This window comes from Cervus canadensis, chromosome 15 (assembly GCF_019320065.1).
Source record: "Cervus canadensis isolate Bull #8, Minnesota chromosome 15, ASM1932006v1, whole genome shotgun sequence".
Taxonomy (NCBI): Eukaryota; Metazoa; Chordata; class Mammalia; order Artiodactyla; family Cervidae; genus Cervus; species Cervus canadensis.
In genome coordinates, this window is record NC_057400.1 from 25,045,749 (window position 1) to 25,069,885 (window position 24,137).

At 38.7% G+C, this 24,137-nt stretch overlaps 1 protein-coding gene across 5 annotated transcripts in view; it reads right to left on the reverse strand.

Moving 5' to 3' along the window:
* GTDC1 (glycosyltransferase like domain containing 1) overlaps window positions 1-24,137 on the reverse strand; it is a 453,404-nt gene that overhangs the window by 391,475 nt on the left and 37,792 nt on the right. The gene's annotated exons all lie outside the window — the stretch shown is intronic.

The window sequence follows — 24,137 nt, forward strand, 5'->3', positions numbered from 1 at the left end:
CCTCATACAGGCAATACCTGTTTTTAAAGGAACAGAGCCCATTCAAAAATGAATACAAACTAGAAATGAACCAGGAAAGAATTTACACTGAGGATTGGAGCGAAGGGACATAAGCAACTGGTAGATGAAAAGAGATACTGTCTTGGGAAACAGAGGAAAAACTCACAAATAATTTTCCACAACTTAAATTATAAAGAATATGAGCCACTTCAAAGTAAAGGGCTCAAAGAAAAGTATGAAATATCTAAGAGAACATAAGACAATTAAAAGAGATAAAAAAGCAAATTGGCAAGCTAAAGAAGCTGGAGATTAAGAAAAGGTATATTTATACTTATATATATGTATATATGTGTGTGTGTGTATATGTATATATATCACAAAAGAAGCAACAAAAACCAGAACACTTAATATTGAAAGTCAGGAAAACGGACAATGGGCTTGCAAAAAAGCACACAAAATAGAAAGTTTTGAAAGCTATATATGAGATGAAATGAGATGATCAATATAGAAGATATCAATAAAAGAGATTGAGCCAATACATACTTGACATTTTTGAAAAAGAAAACAGAACAAATGAAACAAAAATGCAATATAATAAAGAAAACATTCTTTTTTGGGAAGGTGGAAATAAATACTTAAAAAAAGAAAATGTTCCAGAAAAAATAATTCAAAACAATTAATATTAAGATATATCCTCATGAGGTTACAGAATTTAAGAAAGATAAAACAATATAAATTATGTCAGTATAAAGGCAGAAAAAACAAGAGTGGCCTTAGACTTTTCTATAGCAGCATTCATTACTATCTGGAGATGACAGTGCAATGTCTTCAGAGTTCTAAGGGAAAGATGTAACATCCAATTATGTGATGCCCAACCAAATTGTCCGTAAAGCGCAAAAGAAACCTACAAACACTTTAAAGCATTCAACTACTCAAGAAATTCAGCAACCATGAGCTCTTCTCAAAAATATATATATATAAGTAAGTAGATATATAAATTGATATAGAAAGGCTTCAGTTCAGTTCAGTCACTCAGTCGTGTCCGACTCTTTGCGACCCCATGGACTGCAGCATGCCAGGCCTCCCTGTCCATCACCAACTCCTGCAGTTTACTCAGACTCATGTCCACTGAGCTGGTGATGCCATCCAACCATCTCATCCTCTGTTGTCCCTTTCTCCTCCCACCTTCAATCTTTCCCAGCATCAGGGTCAAATGAGACAATTCTTTGCATCAGGTGGCCAAAGTATTGGAGTTTCAGTTTCAGCATCAATCCTTCCAACTTCCTTTCAACTTCTTATGACTAAACAAAACTTACATTGCTCTTATTCTATACATGTGCTATACATGATTATTTAGTATCTTCATTCCCACTCCTTTTATATACTTCTACTTCCAGTATGTATTTTAGCTAGAGTTCTGTATATTGTTTCAGTTCAGTTTGGTCACTCGGTCATGTCCGACTCTTTGTGACCTCATGGACTGCAGGATGCCAGGCTTCCCTGTCCATCAACAACTCCCAGAGCTTGCTCAAACTCATGTCCATTGAGTTGGTGATGCCATCCAACCATCTCATCTTCTGTTGTCCCCTTCTCCTCCTGCCCCCAATCCCTCCCAGCATCAGGGTCTTTTCAAATGAGTCAGTTCTTTGCATCAGGTGGCCAAATTATTGGAGTTTCAGCTTCAGCATCAATCCTTCCAGTGAATCTTCAGGACTGATTTCCTTTAGGATAGACTGGTTGGATCTCCTAGCAGTCCAAGGGACTCTCAAGAGTCTTCTCCAACACCACAGTTCAAAAGCATCAATTCTTTGGCTGAGTAGTTTTCTTTATGTCCAATTCTCACATCTACACATGACTACTGGAAAACCATACCTTTGACTGGCGAGACTGGTTTGCAAAGTAATGTCTCTGTTTTTTAATATGCCGTCTAGGTTGGTCGTAACTTTTCTTTCAAGGAGCAAGCATCTTTTCATTTCATGTCTGCAGTCACCATTTGCAGTGATTTTGGAGCCCAAAAAAATAAAGTCTGTCACTGTTTCCACTGTTTCCCCATCTATTTGCCATGAAATGATGGGACCAGATGCTATGATCTTAGTTTTCTGAATGTTGAGTTTTAAGTCAACTTGTTCACTCTCCTCTTTCACTTTCATCAAGAGGCTCTTTAGTTCTTCTTTGCTTTCTGCCATAAGGGTGGTGTCATCTGCATATTTTTGATATTTTTGATATTTCTCCCAGCAATCTTGATTCCAGCTTGTGCTTCATCCAGTCCAGCATTTCTCATGATGTACTCTGCATAGATACGCTTAGACATAACCAAGGGAAAAAAAAAAAAAACTAAACCAACAACAAAAAAAAACTAAAAACCAAACATCTGATAACTAAATTCAGCGAACCAAGAAATGAATCAAAATAAAGAATTAAAGAAGGAAGACAAGGCGATACGTATTGATATAAAGAGACTAAATTTATTTTCACAGAATGGAGACAGAGCTGGTTCTTTGTGCTCTGAATGTCCTCTGAATGTCCAGAGACGAGTCATATTCAAAGCATGATTAAAATACAAAGCTGCTTTAATGCTGTCTCCCCTGATAGTTCAGTTGGTAAAGAATCCACCTGCAATGCAGAAGACCCCAGTTTGATTCCTGAGTCAGGAAGATCCGCTGGAGAAGGGATAGGCTACCCACTCCAGCATTCTCAGGCTTTCCTTGCAGCTCCGCTGGTAAAGAATCTGCCTGCAATGTGGGAGACCTGGGTTCAATCCCTAGGTTGGGAAGATCCCCTGGAGAAAGGAACAGCTACCCACCCCAGTATTCTGGCCTGGAGAATTCCATCAACAAGCGCAGGGAAAGGAGAATAAAAAGGTATAATATATGCTAACTGGAGAAAACTAGGGAAAATTGTTTCAACAGGTACCCCCAAAGAAACTGGGTCCTTCCACTTCTGGTCTTTGAGAAACGTAAGTGCAGTCAGCAATCTCAGCAAGTATAGCAGAATTGGCATGGGCAACAGCCTCAGGATGCCCTGGGAGATGCTCATGGACCTCTGCTTTTATAGAACCAACTAGATCAAGTATTGACTGTTTCTGAGAGTGGGATTCCCAGATGGTTCCCTGGTAAAAAAACAAAATCCTCCTGCCAATGCAGAAGATGTAGGACACATGGGTTCGATTCCTGGGTTAGGAAGATCTCCTGGAGGAGGAAATGACAGCCCACTCCAGTATTCTTGCCTGGAAAATCTCATGGACAGAGGAGCCTAGTGGGCTACAGTCCATGGGATCACAAAAAGTTGAACACAACTTAGCAACTAAACAACAACAATAACGTTTCAAGTCATCAGGTATTCCAGGGTTTTATTTTTCAGGCACAAATAATCAATATTTTTAAAATACACAACTAAAAATATAATAACAAAGGGCAATATAAGGGTGGGGGAGGGTTATTATGAAATTATATGAAACCATGCGTGTGACGCTTTTGAAAATGTAAAGTACTATAGAATTTAAAGAATCTTTCATTCAATGAAAAATAAATCAAAATAAACATTAAAGAAGCCATCAGTTACTCCTCATTTCCTACTTAGTGAATTCTAAACCACTTAGATTTTCAAAACCATTTGCTTCTGACCCCAGGCTGCCTGTATAGTTGATTTACTATTAGGAGTTCTTTACCTCAATAGCACTGAACCAACAGGTATTCTTTTAGTCCAATGCATGCTTTTCTGGGGCCAGAGTTCTGCTTCTGTTTTCCCCCCTAATGGCATGCAGCACCTTGACTAACTGTGTAGCATTAAATGCTATTTATTATGCTAGGGTTGTGTCATATGGCATTAATGTACTGTATGGACTTTTTTAAGCGACCCTCACATTGAATTTCAACTTCAATTTCGTATAGTCCATTTTTATATAGTTTTTACTTCTTGACCTACACATCCATTTTTTTTTTAAATAAATAAATAAAAGGAAGGAAGAAAGAAGGGGGAAAAAGGAAAGAAGGAGGAAGGAATAAGAAAATAACACTCACATTTCAAGGACTATACTTTAAGCAAACTAATATTTTATAATCAAGTTGCATGAGTCAAAACTTGATTTTACTCTATATAGGATTCAGTTTCTCCATCTACTGATCAAAGAAGTATGTTCTCCTTAAGAAAAAAAAAAAAAAAAGTGGTACTTATTTAGGGACATCAGTTCCAGAGAATGGAATTTTTAAGGCAATCTGCTATATTAAAAAGGAAAAGAGGAGGTAGTAAGCACTGAATACTTTTAAATATAAAACTAAGACTAAATAACTGTGAAAACTAGTTAGAAAAGAAAATGCAAGTGTTACACAACTTGATAAAGTACAAATTTAATATAAGTAATAAAAATTAGGAGGCAGGAAAAGGGGAAAATGTTAATTTATTACTTTTCATTGCAGGAAATAAACTGATATAATAATATATAGTTAATATTTATATATAATGATCCTGATCTGTAACTATTTTTCATAATTTCTTTCTACTTTAGTGAAATCACTTAGCTATTTCTTATGTAAAGGATCACTTAACTCCTTTTTACTAAACTATACTATCACTATAACTCCTTTCGTTTTTAAATTCTTTTACTTCTGTTAAAATCAGGGAGAAGGAAATGGCAACCCACTCCAGCATTCTTGCCTGGAAAATCTCATGGACAGAGAAGCCTGGCAGGCTACAGTCTATGTGAAAGTAGCATGTAGGATGAGCATACCATTAAAATTTTTCTTATTTCTCCATCTATAAATGTATAAGTTTATAGATTAACTTATATTATTATATTAACTATAATTACTTAATTATCTATTAATAATTATATGTATGGGTATGTGTGCATAAAAGGAAAAAAAAAGTCTTAAACATTCCAAATTATAATAACTATTTATAGATTTTTTTAAAATGTATTCATCCTTATTTTTTATAGTGAGTTCTTATATACTGAGTACCTAAACATTTCATATAGATTTGTATTTTAAGAACTTTATCATAGAAATCATGACTCTGACTCAGAATAGAAAATCATACATGCCCCCACATATTTCTGTATTCATACAGTTATTTACTCTTAATTTATTCAATCGGTAACTGTCTAGTACCCACTATGTAGAAGTAAGACATGAAATTTTCTTAAACATCTTATGTGCTATCACATACATGAGAAAGTCTGTCCTGGATAATTATAAAACAAATATAAAGCATGCCGTGTTCTAGCAAAAGGCACTGATCATATGAAATTTAAAACCTAAAAGAATAAACATAACACAGACACCACTAACAAAATTTTAGTTCATTCTTAGTGGACTTTTGTGGGGCAATATAGACAACACGGGATTTTTTAAAAATTCATCTTAATTACAACCAACCTTTAATTAAACAAAACAGAAACTGTAAATAAATAAAAATGCCATCTCAACACAGTGGTTTATGGTTTGAGCCTTTCCACTTAGAAAAGGGACTACACTTCCCATGCTAGGAAACACTATCCTCTTTCACTCTGTACTCTTAGTATCCAACAACTTCTACCTCAGGACATTCCCTGGAGTTACGTCCCTCTGTACCGTCTACCAGTCTAATGCACTTTTTGGCATAAAGGGGAAATTCTAATGGCTTCTTAGCATATTTTTCCCCATGAACACATTTAATCAAATGCACTGGTTCTAATTTCTCATCTCACAATGGTGTTGTTCTTTTTAAAAAACAATCCAAAAGAATTTAACTGGACAACCAAAGTGACAGAAATCATCAGATTATAGTGAATTATTTACCAGAAACAATCTAAATTCCAAGGGGGTAGGTGCCATATTTTAACAAAAATGATCACTGGAAAACATGCACACTAGTTCACATCCTTGGTTTACATCTGGTTTTGCTCTGAAATGGGGAAAGCCCAGGTAACAACTCTTTGAAAAGGTTACATAAAACTTCCCCTGGTTGCTTTTTGAAACCCACATATATAATGACATATGTTGGCTGAGTCTTCACATGTGCCTTGCAAAAAAAAAGTGGTAAACAATTTCAAAGATGAAGCAAACTGCAGGTATGCAAAAGAAAATGCTAAAAAGTGTACTATTTATACAGTGTTGAAAGCTCTTAGGGAGATGATTCAAAAGTATTTTTAAATAATTCTTTGAAACTTAAAGTAAGTGCATCTAGCACCAAAACACAGATTTTATAAAAATGAATGATGAACTGTATATAAGTTATGAATTGCATATATCTTACCACTTTGAAAAACTATTTTACTTGAAGACAAATAATGTGATTATGCATCACCTTCTTTTTATTTTTTTGTCCCATGATTTCGTCATACCAACACAGAATTTGGTGGGGGAGGGGAGTGAAGCTCATCCATTCCAAGTACCTCTGATACAAGCACATAGAATTTTCTCTCTACAACAAGAGTTAAGAGTGGAGACAGAAAAGGAAGAAAGAAGGCACATCAACAAGATGGAAAGTGAGGCTCAGGTAGAAGCAAGAGTGAGACACGTGGGTTTATAATCTGCTGCTGTTCTCCCACAGAATGGAAATGGGAATGATGACATAAGATACATATATTAAAGGTCACAAATATGAGCCACAAGCCATGGTTAGAAAATGTGAGATTACTTAGTGAGTCAGACACTACCACCCAGCTCGGGCACGAACAATCACCTCCCGCCACAGACAATGGGGGACGGCTGCTGGACTTCCCCTCATTAGAAAGTCAGGTGTGTACCTGCTGCTAGTTGCTATTCTTGGCTTTGGCTGAGAGCTGTAACAGTGAAGCATAACTGAAAGAGCAAGGTCACTGTAGCTATGCAGACCTGGGCTTACACCCCACATCTTTTAGTTCTACTTGCAAGCTTGTTTCACCCCTGCGAGTGTCAGCTTGTTGCAAAATGTGGTAACAGTTCACAGCACTGTAGCAATAAAGAGTTGGGATGATAAGGGCACCTGTACAATGCTTGGCAGGAACACAGAAGTTCAGTACATGAACGCCTTTCCCCATGTCCCTCTTTTGTGTTTTCCTGCATAACACAAATCTAAAACATTCAACACTTCCAAGCACTAGCAAGAAAAGCTGCTAAAACTAAGTTTTTAAACGGTGGTTTTGGAAATTACACATGATATTTGAGGGTCCCTTCCATCCTTATGGAATACCTCTCTCAGTCAAATAGGGAACCAGCACAGTATGGTGCAAAGGTGGTGGGAACAGACATCTGGGTTCTGGCCATGGCTCTACTACTTCAGTTCAGCTCAGCTCAGTTGCTCAGTCGTGTCTGACTCTCTGCGATCCCATGAATCACAGCATGCCAGGCCTCCCTGTCCATCACCAACTCCCGGAGTTTACTCAAATTCATGTCCATCGAGTCGGTGATACCATCCAGCCATCTCATCTTCTGTCGTCCCCTCCTCCTCCTGCCCCTAATCCCTCCCAGCATCAGGGTCTTTTCCAATGAGTCAACTCTTCGCATGTGGTGGCCAAAGTATTGGAGTTTCAGCTTCAGCATCAGTCCTTCCAATGAACACCCAGGACTGATCTCCTTTAGGATGGACTGATTGGATCTCCTTGCAGTCCAAGGGACTCTCAAGAGTCTTCTCCAACACCACAGTTCAAAAGAATCAATTTTTTGGCGCTCAGCTACTAGTTATGTTGTGGCAAATTACAGTAGCCCTGGATCTCTGTTTCCTCGTGAAGAAAACATAAGTACTGAACTAGATTAACTTCTAGCTCTAAAATAGCATCCTATTGCCTAAGTATTGTTTTAAATTCAACTGGGCTAGGTATAAAACACAAAAGACTAAGTATCAGCTCCACCTAAATATAAGGAACTGGCAAATTGCTTAGTGAGAAAAGAGACAAATACATGATAATTAATTAATAAGACAGCTATTCATTTATATAAATATCATAATAAAAACACTATATAATAATATAAAAAAGAACTATTATAAGATAAAAAACAACACCTGCCTTAAAAACTGGGGGATAAGAGAGGACGTTGTAGAAATAGCTTGAATTACGAAGCACAATGAAAGTCAGAAGCAGAATTTAAGCTCTCAAGCATCTCATGTTGAAACTGCAGATAATATCACCTAATATTTATCTGTCAAAACATAAAGGGTCTAAATAAGATCTCTTAAAAATCTTAAGATCTCTTAAGGAGAGCCATTATCAAACACTCCACAGTGAGATATTAACAACTTGATACAGATAACAACAAAAATTTTTAAACTGAAAAGACGACAATGGGAGAAAAAAAGAATTCACAGAAGAACTGAATCGAGAGGACTCTGAAATTCAAACTCTTTAGTATGGCACCCAAGATCCTTCACAATCTGGTCCTAATCTCGTCTCATCTCCAACATCCCACCACCATAAATCTCACATTCTTGGCTTCAGATTATTGTTCACTATTTCCCAATTTTAGCCCCAAACAACTGAAAATAAGAAAATGTGACTTAAGATAAATGTGATGTAAGATAAATCAAAACAGAAATATGAGAATTCCTGTTTCCCCAGATCTTAAAACTTCTCTGTAATGTGACCGAATGTCTCAACCTATCTAAAAGGAGAAAGCATCAAACAGAATGTGGAGGAAAGGGAAGGACTGGACAGCAAAGGAATCAGTAAAGACTTCCAGGCAGATGTTCACAAGATCAACCCAAATCACAGGAAAGGAAGTTTTGGCCGAGTTGACTAGAATAATCTGGTTTCCTTGGCAGTGCTCTTCTTAGAGTGGGTAAGACAGCCTTAAGCTAACTCAGCTGAGAGATATTTCTTCAAACAAATATTTCTCCAGGTTCTCTTGCCATGCTCAATAGGTGGTCTGTAGCAACACGGTTCCCATGTATCTTGCCAGAAGAGAGCGCGCTGGTCAGAAATGCTGGGTCAACCTGACGGCAGGATTTCTCAATCAACTGACCTCCATATTAACAACTTGGCTTCCCAAGAAGCCTGCCTATAGGGAGACAATGAGCTGATCTGCCAAAATAAGCAATCCCTTCTGCTTGACAGTTGTATTTCTCATTGGAAATTAGTAAATTGACAAACATATAAACACATACAGATAGGTGTATATCAGTTTCTAATGTATGGCTAACGTGGCCCTGCTCCTGAGAAAGGCTCAGTCTCAATGGGCCCACCATACCAGGTGTCTGAGAGTATAAGGTCAAACAACAGACCAGACCAATGACTCCATGAAGGCAAAGGCCTCATTTGAGACCCACTGGCAACAACACACGCAGTTGCATAGCCCTGCAACTTTTAATGTTTACACTCCAATATATGGCATACATCCTTGTGATTTTATCCCTCTATTCATAAAATATTTCCTCTTTCCACAAAGCCTGGCTCCCTCCCCTTCTCCACCTGGAGAACTGCCCCTCCTCCATTAAGGCCACAGGTCAAACGTCAGTTCTTCAGTCCCATCCTTCCCAACAACTCAGGTAAAATTAATCACATCCTCTTGAGTGCGGCCACAGCAATCCATGCATAGCCTCCCTCTGCTAAGGCTCTCAGATCCCAGGGGGAAATCCAGTCTAGCTGGCCCCATTACCTACTCATCTCTCCAACAGGCCCAGGCACTCATCTCTACCAGCAACTGCTGTCATAGCATCATGTATGCTGTGAGTGCTTACTAAATGTTAGAAGGAAGAAAAGGTAAAGAGCTGGCTATGGATAAGTAAATGCAGGCTTGACTCAGATGGTAAAGCATCTGCCTACAATGCGGGAGACCTAGGTTTGATCCCTGGGTCGGGACTATCCCCTGGATAAGGAAATGGCAACCCACTCCAGTACTCTTGCCTAGAAAACCCCATGGATGGAGGAACTTGGTGCAGGCTACTGTCCATGGGGTCGCAAAGAGTCGGGCATGACTGAGCAACTTCACTTTCACTATGGATAAGTAAAGAAGAGGAAGTAAAATTATTCTGTTGTTGTTCAGTAGCTGTCATATCCAACTCTTTGCAACACCATGGACTGCAGCACACCAAGCATCCCTGTCCTTCACCATCTCCCAGAGCTTGCTCAGACTCATGTCTATTGTGTCAGTGATGCCATCCTTCTACACAGGTAGTAAACAGCATGAGTTAAAGTGATAAAATGAGACTAGATACGGTCTGTGTGAGATGAGAACAAGGTAAAGACTCGAGGAATCACTGAGGAGGGTTCTGACAAAAATAAACAGAAAAGAAACTTACAAATAAATCATTGAGGGTCCAGAAAGGTTGATAAAGAGGTACAAATGGGGTTAAGTAAGCAAAAGGAAACCACAATACATTCTTAGAAAGAAGTGTAACATTAAGAATTTGATACTTGGCACAACGTAGCTGTAAAAAGAACCAGAAGTGGGATTCAGAGTTTGAATCTTCACCCCACCTTGACACAAAATGACTAGCAGGTTATTCTAAGCCTCAGTGTATTTATCCATAAAAGAGGGATACAATATCTACCTTGCACAGTAGTTCTGAGGATTATATAATATTATCTAGCACAATGATTGAGACTGCATCAATCTCTAATAGCTGCTACCTTGACTGATTTTACAGACATCAACCTAGCATAGAAAGCAAAGTGAATTAAAGGAGAAAATAGGAAGGTGAAAGATGATTAATAGGAAGTCACAACAGCCACTACATTTGGGCACAGGGACAGACTTAAAGCCACGTTAGCTTGGCTTCAGTAATAGCTCTTACCTTAACCAACAATGGTATTTCTGACAAGTCACTTCTCTCAGTTCATGTTTCCTGAACTGAAAATTGGGATAATAAATCCACCCCTCCTATTTCATAAATGCATTATGTTGGCTTATTTTAAATTTTTTACAAATACATTTGGAAGTGTTTCACACTCTATAAAGTACTTTAGGGAAGATGAAGGAACGAAGAGGACAGGACAAATTTAAGAAATATTTGCAAGAAAGACTCAAGTACATTACAGACACTGGGAGATAAGGGGCACCAAATGTAAAATGTCAAAGCGTTAAGGGAATATCTTCTGCCAAAGAAACTCAGAAATGCAGAGGAGAAGAGAGTCTGAAGGAGAGGACTCAAGAAAGATCTGTTCTGAGGCCAAAGGACAACTACCTGAAAACAGAGGGAAGTGAGGGACTAGAGTTCGGGTGATGGACAATGATGTGAAATGGAGCTCTGAGAACTGCCAGTAATATCCATCCCAGTGAGAGTTACAAGAAATGATGACACAGTGCAAAGCAAGAAGAACTAAAGAGATAAGATTCAAAATGCAAAAAGCAAATACCTAGAAAGGACAAGGACAAAACCCACCCCACAAAGAAAAGGCAGGTATTACCGTAAGAAGTGTAGACAGCAGAGAATTTAAAGCAAAAATCCAAAACAGAGTGCTCACGTAACTGAAAAACTGAGGTCATATGGCATTATAAGTCAAAGAGATTGAGAACTGAGGGAAAAAGTCTACAGTTGGCTAGAATGTGGTCACCAGTGACCTTCAAGAGTGCAGTTCTAGTACCGAGGTGGGACCAAAGCCAGGTTGCAAGGAGTTAATCATAATTCAAGGATCCTCTCATGACAAAGCAGTTGCCAATAAACTGAAGGTGAAATTCACAGATAAGAGAAAAGCACATTTAATAATTGAAAGGGGACAAACTTTATCTCAAGAAAGCTTCTTAGGATTTTTAACACTTCCACAGGAGAAAGAGACTTTAGTTTTTCAAAATCTCCCAAAAGACATATATATAAGTAGCAAAACACATGGAAGTTAGATTTTGCTGCAACTGAAGAACAACAACAACAACAACAAAGATTTAGCCCTAACAGTGTTTGAGTTTCGATTACAATTATTACGCATACCCTAAATAAGGCATTTTGGTAACTAAGTTATGTTAACTAACAGGAAAGTCATAGTATCCTGTTCTGACTACAGTCCACCGGGAAAGAGCACTAAATCGGAAGCCAGGAGCCCTGATTTTAATGCAGTCCTGAAGTGAAAGTGAAAGTTGCTCAGTCCTGTCAGACTCTTTTGTGACCCTATGGACAACACAGTCCATGGAATTCTCCAGGCCAGAATACAACAGTGGGTAGCCTTTCCCCTCTCCAGGGGACCTTCCCAACCCAGGGATCGAATCCAGGTTTCCCGCATTGCAGGTGGATTCTTTACCAGCTGAACCACCAGGAAAACCTACAGGAAAGTCATAGTATCCTGTTCTGACCACAGTCCACTGGGAAACAGCACTAAACCCGAAGTCAGGAGCTCTCATTTTAGTGCAGTCCTACCCACGAACAAACAATTTAATTATTACACCACTCAGTTTTCCACATTTAGTAAAGAGAAATCTCACCTGCCCCCTCTACTTCCAAAACTGTTGTGATGATAAAATGAAACAGCATATGTAAGAAATATAAATAATTACATTTGCGCATAATGATAACTATACACATACACACAGAGCTTCATAAATACAAGGCAACAATCCATTAACCATTATTTTATAGTACAGATGGATTATTTCAACTAATCCATATACTATCTTCATTCTGAACAAATTTTATATTACTAATGTAATCCTACTTCATTATTTCAACTATTATCTGAACTTTAATAAACATACTTAGTAGTAAGTGTCAGTAAAGTGAAATGTTGATTATTCAATCAGTTATGTCTTCTACATTGTTCATAAGGCACTTTAGCCAAGAAAAAAATCATAATAATTAAATTCAAATCAGAATATATTTTTTAGCTGCTCTTTTAAAAGATCTGGTTGGAGAGGTTTAAATAAATGATAAATTTAAGATTATTACTATTTCATTTAGCAAAGCACACTTTCTCTTAAAACATATTACAACTACTCAATATTTTTTCTTCTTCTATGTCTCAAATCACCACCAATAAATGTACAACTCTACCAAGTATTGTTCCCCATGCTGGAAAAGACTCTTGAGAGTTCCTTGGAGAGCAAGGAAATCAAACCAGTCAATCCTAAAGGAAATCTACCCTGAGTATTCACTGGGAGGGTTAATGTTGAAGCTGAAGCTCCAATACTTTGGCCACATGATGGAAAGAGCCAACTCACTGGAAAAGACCCTGATTCAGGGAAGGATGGAGGGCAGGAGGAGAAGGGGACAACAGAGGATGAGATGGTTGGATGGCATCACTGATTCAAAGGACATGAATCTGAGCAAACTCAAGGAGATAGTGGAGGACACAGGAGACTGGCATGCTGTAGTCCATGGGGTTGCAAAGAATACTTAGCAACTAAACAATAACAAATTGTTCTCCACATAGAACAAAACTATTCAACTGTACTTCTTTTTCCTCGTAGGACAGTCAAAACTTTCAACCTGATTTTCAAAAGGGAGAATGAGTGTAAAGATTCTTGCTTACATTTTCAAGCAGAGATTTGGTCTTCCATCCACATAAAAAACTCCATGGAAATAGCTCTTAGATAAAATCATCTTGTCATAAAACATGACAGTCAGTAGTCATGAGTATCTGAAAAGCACTTGAAGTGTGACCCTATTTGCTCACACTCTAGAAATGATCATATAATCCATGCTGCTTTCTTAATCACTGCAATCTAAATATTGAACAGCTTGGCTTTTGATATTATTTTTCCAGCATACAGAAGGAACCATACCACTAGCCATTTTGAGATTAATAACTTTAATAATTAATCCATTTCAAAGGCCTAGGTCTCTCTGAAACCAGTTTTAGGATCAAAAGCAACTCTAGAGTAAAGGAATTTTGCCTGAGTAACTGTCCTCCATAAAACTGAAAAATCACCTATAAAAGATATAAGTATTTCAGAAGAGACAATAATATAAACACTTGCATTTAACCCAAGTCTTGAGGTAGTGAGCAGAACTGGGATGAAGTTAGAAAAATATTTCAGTACATTTTTCTGCAGGGTTTTTTTCCAGAATCTACTACTCTCTAACCCCCAAACCCCTGGCTTTTCTCTCAATCTCTTCCAACTTACCTGCCTATCTTGAAGAAACCATACAGAACAAGCCAGGAAATAAATGGAGGAAAAGAAGATGCAACCAATTATTCCATTACCTTAGTCCCAACCTGAATCTATGGTTTTAAAATCTCTGACAATCCATCTTAGCTGAAAAGGAAATTTTTTTTAAAAAAATTAACAATTGAAGATTCTTTGTTCCTCTTCCTGATCCCATTTCCCTCTTTCCCAGAGGTAACCACTTGGCTGACATGTGTGTCTGTCATTCCTATCATTGACTATTTAAATATCATCCACATGTGATTGCTTTTATAGAATTAAACTCCACAGCCCACAGGCTGTGTCTGATATTGTCCTCCCTGTAACATCTAGTAATCAGCATGCTCTCATCATTTAAATATGACAAATACCTCTAAAGAAAATTAATAAATATTTAGTAAAACTAATTAAACAGAACCATACATTGTCACAATAGAAAAAGAAACAAATTTCTTCCCCATTTATGAAAGTCAGCTAGGCGTCTATTATGTAAAGTTGATCCAAAAATTCAAATTATTGAAAAGTTGGGTATTAATTTAAAAGACTGAATAAATAAAATTTAAAAGACCAAATAAAAATTAGGTTTGGAAAAAATACATCTTTCATCCAAATAATTCCCTATAAACTCAACAATTACAATTTATTGGGGTTTTTTGTTTGTTTGTTTGTTTGACCACATAAAAAGTTATTCTTCTGTATTCCCTAGGCAGCAGCAAATAACACCATGCATGAGGACTGATATAATTATATGCCAAAAAAGACAGACCAGCACCCTCACACTCCAAACTCCCCTCTGTGGCTCCTTCATGCCCCATATGTTGCTAATAAAACTGTTTCAATCATACCTATGAGACAGTTTTACTGACATAATATCAGGCCTCTTGGTTAATCACAGGCTAACCACCAAAACTGCCACAAATGCAAATGTTGCGTGTGTGTGTGTGTGTGTGTGTGTGTGTGTGTGTGTGTACACAGATGCATACATATTTCGGAGCATAGAAACGTGCATTAAAACTACAGTTCTACTATTTGATTTGGTAAACTTTAAAGTGCCCATCCTGGCTATATAGACATATAGAAGAAGGTTCCAAGATCTAACAACAGTATGCCATTCAAGAAACCATAACCCTAACTTTATCCTTTCATATTGTTAACATGATAAAATCAAATATCTGACTGGTAGAAAACAATGACAGTCAGAAATATGAGTAATAATTATGTGCTGTGCTGTGCTGAGTCGCTCAGTCACGTCCAACTCTTTCTCGACCCCATGGACTCTAGACCGCCAGGTTCCTCTGTCCATGGAATTTTCCAGGCAAAAATACTGGAGTAGATTGCCTTTTCCTCCTCCACGGGATCATCCCGGCCCAGGGACTGAATCTTCGTCTCCTGCATCTCCTGCATTAGCAGGCAGATTCTTTACCACCGAACCACTTGGGAAGCCCCCAGTAAAAAGACACAACGAAGAAGGTTAAACAATGGAACACTGAAACAACAGTTAGAAATTTTATAAACCTCCTAAATTGATAAATGAGCTGGTATTCATGTACCTGATTCTCTACTTCAAGAAACTAAAACACTTTCATCACATGCATGGTTAATGTCATCATATATAAAGTTTTCTCATAAAACACAAATGTTTAAATGACTTAACAAAAAAGGGTTTCTTTAAAAATCCTGCTACTATAGGAAATGCTCAGTTAGATCAAGATGAATGCATTCTCAATCTTTTCTAAAAAACTTCTCTAGGGAACCCTCTCTAAGATGTTATTTCAACATGACCTCAATTATTAAATCCTCTGGGGACAAGACTCCTTTTAATAAGTCAGCCCAAGAACAAAGGGGCTTGTGAATTCTAGTCTCCTTTGATCTATGACGGCAGCAAACAGGAAAGAAGAGGCAGGGGTGTTAGTTCAAGTACAAATCTTTCATAGGACCATCTGACCATTATCCCAGGGTTCAAAAGACCCAATCAACACCACCACACAGACAAGGGAAAGGGACCTATGCTGAGAAGGCCTGCAGAAGTTGTCATAAGGACCGTTCTTCTAGGGAGTGATCAAGCCTAGAAAACAGCAACTCTAGAACACAATGGGTGAGCCCACGGGATAAACTTCTAACACTGGCATAACTTCTAAACTACTGCAGTGCACCCCCTATTTGTTGAAAGACGCATTACTTCAATTGAAATCATAGAATTCTAGAGTGGGCAGGAATCTGTGAATTACGTGTGCTTCCTTCCACCATGCAAAAAGGCTTCATGTAGCATTCTTTTTGATGACAGACCCAATCTCTTTGGGAAATTCACAACGATGAGAAGCTAAAAAGCTACTGTTGACCCATTTCTTGAGGCCTTGGTTGAACATGAGTGTGCCATTTCTGCCTAAGTTTTCTTGTTCATTAATGATGCTGGCCTGCTACTCAGACTTCAAATCTGACCCACTCCATCAGATTCAGACTTTGACTTTGTCTAGCCTTTAGACCAGTATCCACTTACAGGTCAGATATTCTAAATGGAATTGTGACCCTCGTCCATCATTAGCAGGCCAGTTCCCAGGTTGAGCTCCCCAGGCCAGCCCTCATCTATGAAAGGGCACCACCACCACCACTCCTCAGTCTGCCCACTGCTCAGTCCTAACAGCCGTATGATTACAGGTAAGTTTAATGCTAGAGGACCCCGTCCTGACCTCTCCAGTCCAACATCTTTTCTGATCCATATAACTATGACAGCCTTTGGCTAGTTGTTAGTAACATTCTACCAGGGCTTCACCGGTGGTTCAGCAGCAAAGACTCCACCTGCAATGCAGAAGACACAGGAGACGTGGGTTTGATCCCAGGGTTGGGAAGATCCTCTGGAGGAAGATGTGGCAACCCACTCCAGTATTCTTGCTTGAAGAATCCTATGGACAGAGGAGCCCGGCAGGCTTCAGTCTATAGGGCTGCAAAGAGTTGGTCGCTACTTAAGCGACTGAGCACACACACCAGGGTCCAAGAGCACCTGGATTTCAAAAAAAAGCTGTAAACCTGCTCCTCTGAAATAGGCCCAATTGCATATGTAATACTGTACATAATTTTAGAGGGTTCCCCATGAGTCCCAAGTTAAAAATCCCTGATATCTGTAAGAGGACTCATATTTTTTAAAAATACATAATCCACACACACTCACACACTAAAGGATACTCTTGCTAGACTCCCTTGCAACTTGAGACCTGTATGTGCTCTGGGTTTCCCAAGGAGGAACACTCCTAAGGAGTTCAGAAGGAGAAGGAAACGAGAAAAAGCAACCAGGTAGAACAGGCCAGCCCATTCGCCAGTGATGGCAGGCATGACAAAGACTCTTCTGGGACCAGCAGCAAGAGCCAAGACTTCTCATTCAGCACTTCCAAACCTGAACAAGGCACCGTGCTTCTGAGCCCAGAGATGGCCGTGGGTCCCTCAGCCAGCCAGCTGAAAAGTGTGGTTCCGGGAGTTGTTTCTAGAAGCTCAGCTAAAGTCTATTCTTTCTTCTAATCCTCAAACATCCTATATTACAAGTTAATAAATCCCCTTCTGCTTAAACTAGCTATGACAATTCTGTTATCTGCCACTCATAGAGCCCCTTCCAATATGTGGGCCAAGTAAAGAGAACACATGAAATAAATATTTAAATATACTAACAGAACTGGCCTTAAAATATAGACCTTTGGGGGGAAAAAAAAAATATAGACCTTTGGTTGCACAACAATGTATATGTACTTAGTGCCACTGACCTATACACTTAAAATGGTGAAAATCGAAATTTTTATATTATACACATTTTATCTCAGTAAAAAAAATATTATTTTTCTAAACACCCCCCAAAAATTTGTATTTCAGCCAAGGAATCAAGAACTCTTAGAAAACCTTGATTTAGTCAATTTATTCCTGTTCCAAAAGTATCAAGCAAGAATGTCATTTATTCTCTGAGTCTAGCCTCTTGGTCTCCAAGTACAAAGACTGGAAGAAATCTCAACATACATTAGAGATAAATCAGACACTAAAATTCTGCAGTGGGTGAAGTGGAGGGTGGAAAAGGAACAAGGCAATATTTGTTGCAAACTTACTATGTGACCATGATAAGCCAAGTGCTTTCCATATATCCTCATTTAATCCATACAATAACAACACCCACCCAACCTCATTTATAATAATGCTTCAAGGTAAATGTAACTATTTTTTTCTTACTTATGAGAAATGAAGGAAGAAAAGCTGAGTAACTCGCCCAAGGCGCACAGCTATTGACTGCTGGAGTAATGACAGATCAAGATCTGTCTGACTCCAAAGCCCTGGCTCTTTCTGTACCACATTTCTCTTACTGCCTGCCACAGCCACAGTGCTCAGCAGGCAAGGGCTAATTAAATTATCCACAGTGATGGAATCATCGCCCAGCCAGGAAAGCAATTCTTGAGAAGTGTCACCTAGACCATTAATATAGTATGCCCTGTAGAGTCAAGTGTGATGCTCAAATACAGAAATAACTAGGTGATGATGATGATAATGATAATAGCATCCAGCTACCATTTCCTGAGTGCCTATTATGCTTTAAGTGCTCCATATACACTACTTCATTTAATCCCCTGAACATCCCAGTAAGAAATGCACAGTAGGTGTTACCTTCCTTTTACAACAGAAGAAAATGAGATGCAGAGATTGAGAACTCTGCCAAAGATTACACAGCAAGTTAAGTTCACAGACACAATTTGAACTCATGTCTCTATGATACCCAAATGCATGTGTGGGGACCAGAACTTACATTACCTTTCCTCTTCTAAAGAGCCAAACACAGGCCTTACACAGTAAACATTCAGTAAACCAGCAGTTTTTACTTTGAAATTAGGGACACCAAATGTAGACCAAGGGCTTACACAAACTTAACAGTCTAGTGATGACACGGAGTGAAAAGACATGAAGGAAGAAAAGATAATAAAGAGTCCACCCTTGAAGGTCAACACAAGTTCTCCAGTGAAAGGATCAGAATTCCTTTTCTTCACAATTTCAGCTAGCCCATCTCTCAATTCTCCCCACCACAAGGGAGAGAAAAGAACTACAAACAAGCCCTAAGGCTTGCTCTATCAACCCGCATATACTGTTAGAAATTATACAGACTACATGATCCCGAGAGAACTGTATGAAAGGGAGGAAATTATCTTCAAGGTGTCTGATTCAACAGGACCAAGGCAAGACCTGAGAATCTGCAAACCCAACAAGCTCCCAGGTGATACTGCCTCCAGACCACATTAGCTTCAATTATTACCATCCTCAGACTTCCTTTATGTCCACCAAGTTCAGTCACCAAAGAGTAACTAATGACAAGCAGGAAGATGCCATTTATCTCCCTTTGGTACAGGGAGGCTTTATAATGGAGATACATTAACAAGCTGGAAAAGAGCTATAGGGCTGGCTGGGTGGAAGCTATGCAGGAGACCACACGGTCTAGATCCAGATAATCAATGGGTCCTCAATGAATCCAGTAAATGTTGAAACTATCAACGACACATGTAAAATAGATTTGTTAAGAGGTTATAGGGTAGGGTGTGGGGGTAGAGGGAGGGGAATAAAATTTGAATAAATAAAATACAATTTGAATAAAAGGAATAAGATTATAAATTATATAATGAACATGTGGAAACACAGCACAAAGAGAAAATATTGTCCTAGCCCAGTACAAAACTTTAGATATAAAGTTTAACTTTTAGAAAAATAGCTTTATTTCCCAAATAAACCATAGCAGCATAAAAAGTTAACAGCAATGGGAATTCAGTGTATTCCCAGATGATAATAATGAGCTGCAAAAGGTCAAGAAAACTCAAGACAGAACATACACAATGATGGAGTCACTTTTCTCTTTTATTTACAAACAGAGAAAGGAACTTATTTATTTAGTATCATTATGACAGACCCACCCATATATGGAAATAGTAGCTTGTGTAGTTAACTCAAAATATGGTCCAAAACCACATGTGCTGGACTACAAGGAAAATCCAGTCTCATAAAGCAAAAATACCACTACTTAAAATTACATGCTAGCAAAATTAACAGCTTATAGAGTACAGCCTTCTATTAAACAAAAGCCAGGACATGATTTTGTTTTTGTTTTAATTCAACAGTTATCAGGACACTCTACCAAGATACCATATCAAAAATAAATATAAACCAAAAAAGCAATTATAACAAGAAAGAAACTGACATAGTGAGACTGATAAAGTGGGGGAAAATGGAAAATAATCTAAATGTTCATCAACAGCAAAAAAGATAAATGGGGATATAATCATAAAACTGAATATAACATAGCTCTTAAATTCACTGAACTATAGGGAAGAAAGGATAGTTAGGGAGTCTGAAATGAACATGTACACACTGCTATGTCTGAAATGGATAACCAACAAGGACCTACTGTATATATAGTAAAGGGAACTCTGTTCAATGTTATGTGGCAGCTTGAATGTGAGGGATGTCTGGGGGAGAATGGGTACCCGTATAATTATGGCTGAGTCCCTCTGCTGCTCACCTGAAACCATCACAACAAAGTTCATCAGCTGTACTCCAGTACAGGCTTCTTCCCAGGTGGGTCAGTGATGAAGAATCTGCCCGCCAATGGGGGAGGCAGAGGAGACACTGGTTCAGTCCCTGGGTCAGGAAGATCTCCTGGAGGAGCAAACGGCAACCCACTCCAGTATTCTTGCCTGGAAAATCCCATGGACAGCTGAGACTGGTGGGCTACAGCCCATGGGTTGCAAAGGGTTTGACACAATGAGGTGACTGAGCACACGCACACATCCCAATACAAAATAAAAAGTTTTTTAAAAATAATTTAAAAATTAGTAATAAATAAAATTAAATTCACTGAACTATTTACCAGTGGAATTAGGGGCTGAATTGTATCTCCCCAAAATTCATATCCCTAACCTCCAGTGCCTCAGAATGTGACTACACTTGTAAAGAGGGCCTTTAAAGAGGTGATAAAATTAAAATGAGTCAGCAAGGGTGGGCCCTAATCCAGTATGACCAGTGTCCTTATAAGAAGAGGGAATTTATACACAAAGAGACATTAAAGATGTGCACCCACCCACCAAGTAAGGACACTGACCAGCAAGAAGCTGGCCATCTGCAAGCCAAGAAGAGAGATCTCAAAATAAAGCAAATCCACCATCACCTTGATCCTGAATTTCCAGCCTCCAGACTGTGAGAAAATGAATGTCAGTTATTTCTACCACGCAGTCTATGGTATTTTGTTATGTTAGCCTATCCCTTCATCCAGGGGCTCCTTCCACTGGGGTCTCCAGCATTGCAGGCGGATTCCTTACCAAGTTGAGCTATGACGGAAGCTCATGCTGGCCCACAAGGACCAATACAAATGATCCCAAACTCAAACATTCATAAAAATCACCTGGAGGCCTTACTAAACACAGACTTTGGGGCCCTTCTCTCAGAGTTCCTGTTCATTAGGTCTGAAACGAGGCCTGAAACAGTCCTAGTTCTCATGGATGGTATTTCTTGCAAGGGCCCCCCTCTTGGTGTAATGCTCTGCCCTTACTATCTCCAAAGTATTAACAGTTTGAACGCTGGTTCTAGTACTGTCATCTTGCACTGGGATCCACAAATTGGCTCAGTGGTAAAGAACCCACCTGCAATGCAGGAGACCTGAGTTTGATCCCTGGGTTGGGAGGATCCCCTGGAGGAGGAAACGGCAACCAGCTTCAGTATCGTGCCTAGGAAACCCCGTGGACAGAGAGCCCTGGCAGGCTACGGTTCATGGGCCACAGAAGAGCAGGACATGACTTAGGGACTAAACGGACAGCAAACAAAACACAAGTGTGGCCAGGTCTGGCCTGAGAATTGTTATTTCCAACAAATTCCCTGTGATCCTGGTGTCTCTGACCAGGTACCACATTCTGAGACTTGCTAAACCATCTGCTGAACCAGGTCAAGTCTAAAAACATAACACTGGGGAAAAAAGAGCAAGCTGCAAAAGAACAAGTATAGATATCATTCATATAACGTTTTGTTATGGGTGTGGTATTTCACTTCAGTTCTGTCTGTCTCTTTGCGACCCTGTGGACTGTAGCCCACCAGGCCCCTGTGTCCATGGGATTCTCCAGGCCAGAACACTGGAGTGGGTTGCCAGGCCCTCCTCTAAGGGACCTTCCCAACCCAGGGATTCAGCCCCATCTATTATGTCTCCTGCATTGGCAGGTGGGCTCTTTACCACTGGGAAGCCCTTTGTAATGGACATTATGTATGTATAAAAACAAGCAAGGCAATGTGAACACCCAATTCAGAATCCCTGCTATCTCTGAGGCCAGTAAAAGAACAGAATTAGTGATGGGCACCACAGACAGCCTCAGCTCTGTCTACAAAGGTCTATTTCTCAAGTGAATGAAAAATTAAAAATTGAAGTAAACATGGCAAAAAGGTTCAGTTTGCACAGAGCTGAGAGTTACATTGTGTTACTCTCTACACATTTTTGCACTTTTCTATAAATTTAAAGCACTTAACAAATTTTTCAAAGAGAAAAACTTAACTATTAAATAACTCTGGTACCACCCACAATCTAGTAAAATATTCCATTCAAAATTTAAAATTTTTCCAGTTGGAAGAACAATTCTACTTATGAAAAAAAAAAAAAAAAACTCTTCACAATAACCAAGATGTAAGGTTACTTGAAGCTTGAGAATCACAATTTAAAAGAATAAATGGATATAAATCCACTTCAAATGAACACATCTAAAAATTTAGTAACAAACTATGTATTTAAGAATATTAAAAATGACAACTACTATCGCGTAGAAATAATGGTAACTGCAACATTCAGGTTAATTTGACTCTACTATGTCCTTTGCATGAAATGACAAAAATAAATTTTAAGCTGTTTTAGAGAGACACAGACAAAACATAACAGGTGAAATTTCTGTAAACCTAGAGAAAATAATATGAAAAGGTTAAATTAAAATGAAAGGAACAGAAATAAATCTTAGAAAATTTCAATCTAAAAAAATACAGAATAAATGCAAATTTCATAACCAATAACTTTTAACTATAAAATTAGCCAACTGTGTGTTAAAATATGAATAATCAGCGCTGCTATTTTCATTTTATTTGGAATATAAAGTGGCAAAACTTTTCAGAAAGAATTTAAAAACATAAATCAAGGGCATTAAAAATACTCCTTTTAATCCAATAAGTTTCTTTCTAGGAATATATCTTATGAAAAAAAAATCAAAATAATGAAAACAAATACGCACACAAGAGCATGTTAATGATAGCATTCAGCAGGATAGAAAGCTCAGCACACAGATAGACCACAGTGCACACATATGACATGAGACTAGTAAAGAGGGAGACTATCAGCTTACACACACTACGATCTTCTTAACTATCAGTTCAGTTCAGCTGCTCAGTCGTGTCTGACTCTTTGCAAACTTATGCACTGCAGCAACCAGGCCTCCCTGTCCATCACCACCTCCCGGAGTTTACTCAAACTCACGTCCGTCGAGTCGGTGATGCCATCCAGCCATCTCATCCTCTGTCGTCCCCTTCTCCTCTAGCCTTCAATCTTTCCCAGCATCAGGGTCTTTTCAAATGAGTCATTCTTTGCATCAGGTGCCCAAAGTACTTGAGTTTCAGCTTCAGCATCAGTCCTTCCAATGAATATTCAGGACTGATTTCCTTTAGGATGGACTGGTTGGATCTCCTTGCTGGCCAAGGGACTCTCAAGAGTCTTCTCCAATACCACAGTTCAAAACATAAATTCTAAAAAAAAATTCTAAGAAAAAAAAAAAAGCATAAATTCTTCAGTGCTCAGAATTCTTTAGAGTCCATCTCTCACATCCATACATGACTACTGGAAAAACCATAGCCTTGACTAGATGGACCTTCATTGGCAAAGTAATGATCTGCTTTTTAATATGCTATCTAGGTTGGTCATAACTTTTCTTCCAAGGAGCAAGCATCTTTTAATTTCATGGCTGCAGTCACCACCTGCAGTGAATTTGGAGCCCAAAAAACTAAAGTCTGCCACTGCTTCCCCATCTGCTTGCCATGAAGCGATGGGACCAGATGCCATGATCTTAGTATTCTGAATGTTGACCTTTAAGCCAGCTTTTCACTCTCCTCTTTCACTTTCATCAAGAGGCTCTTTAGTTCTTCTTCACT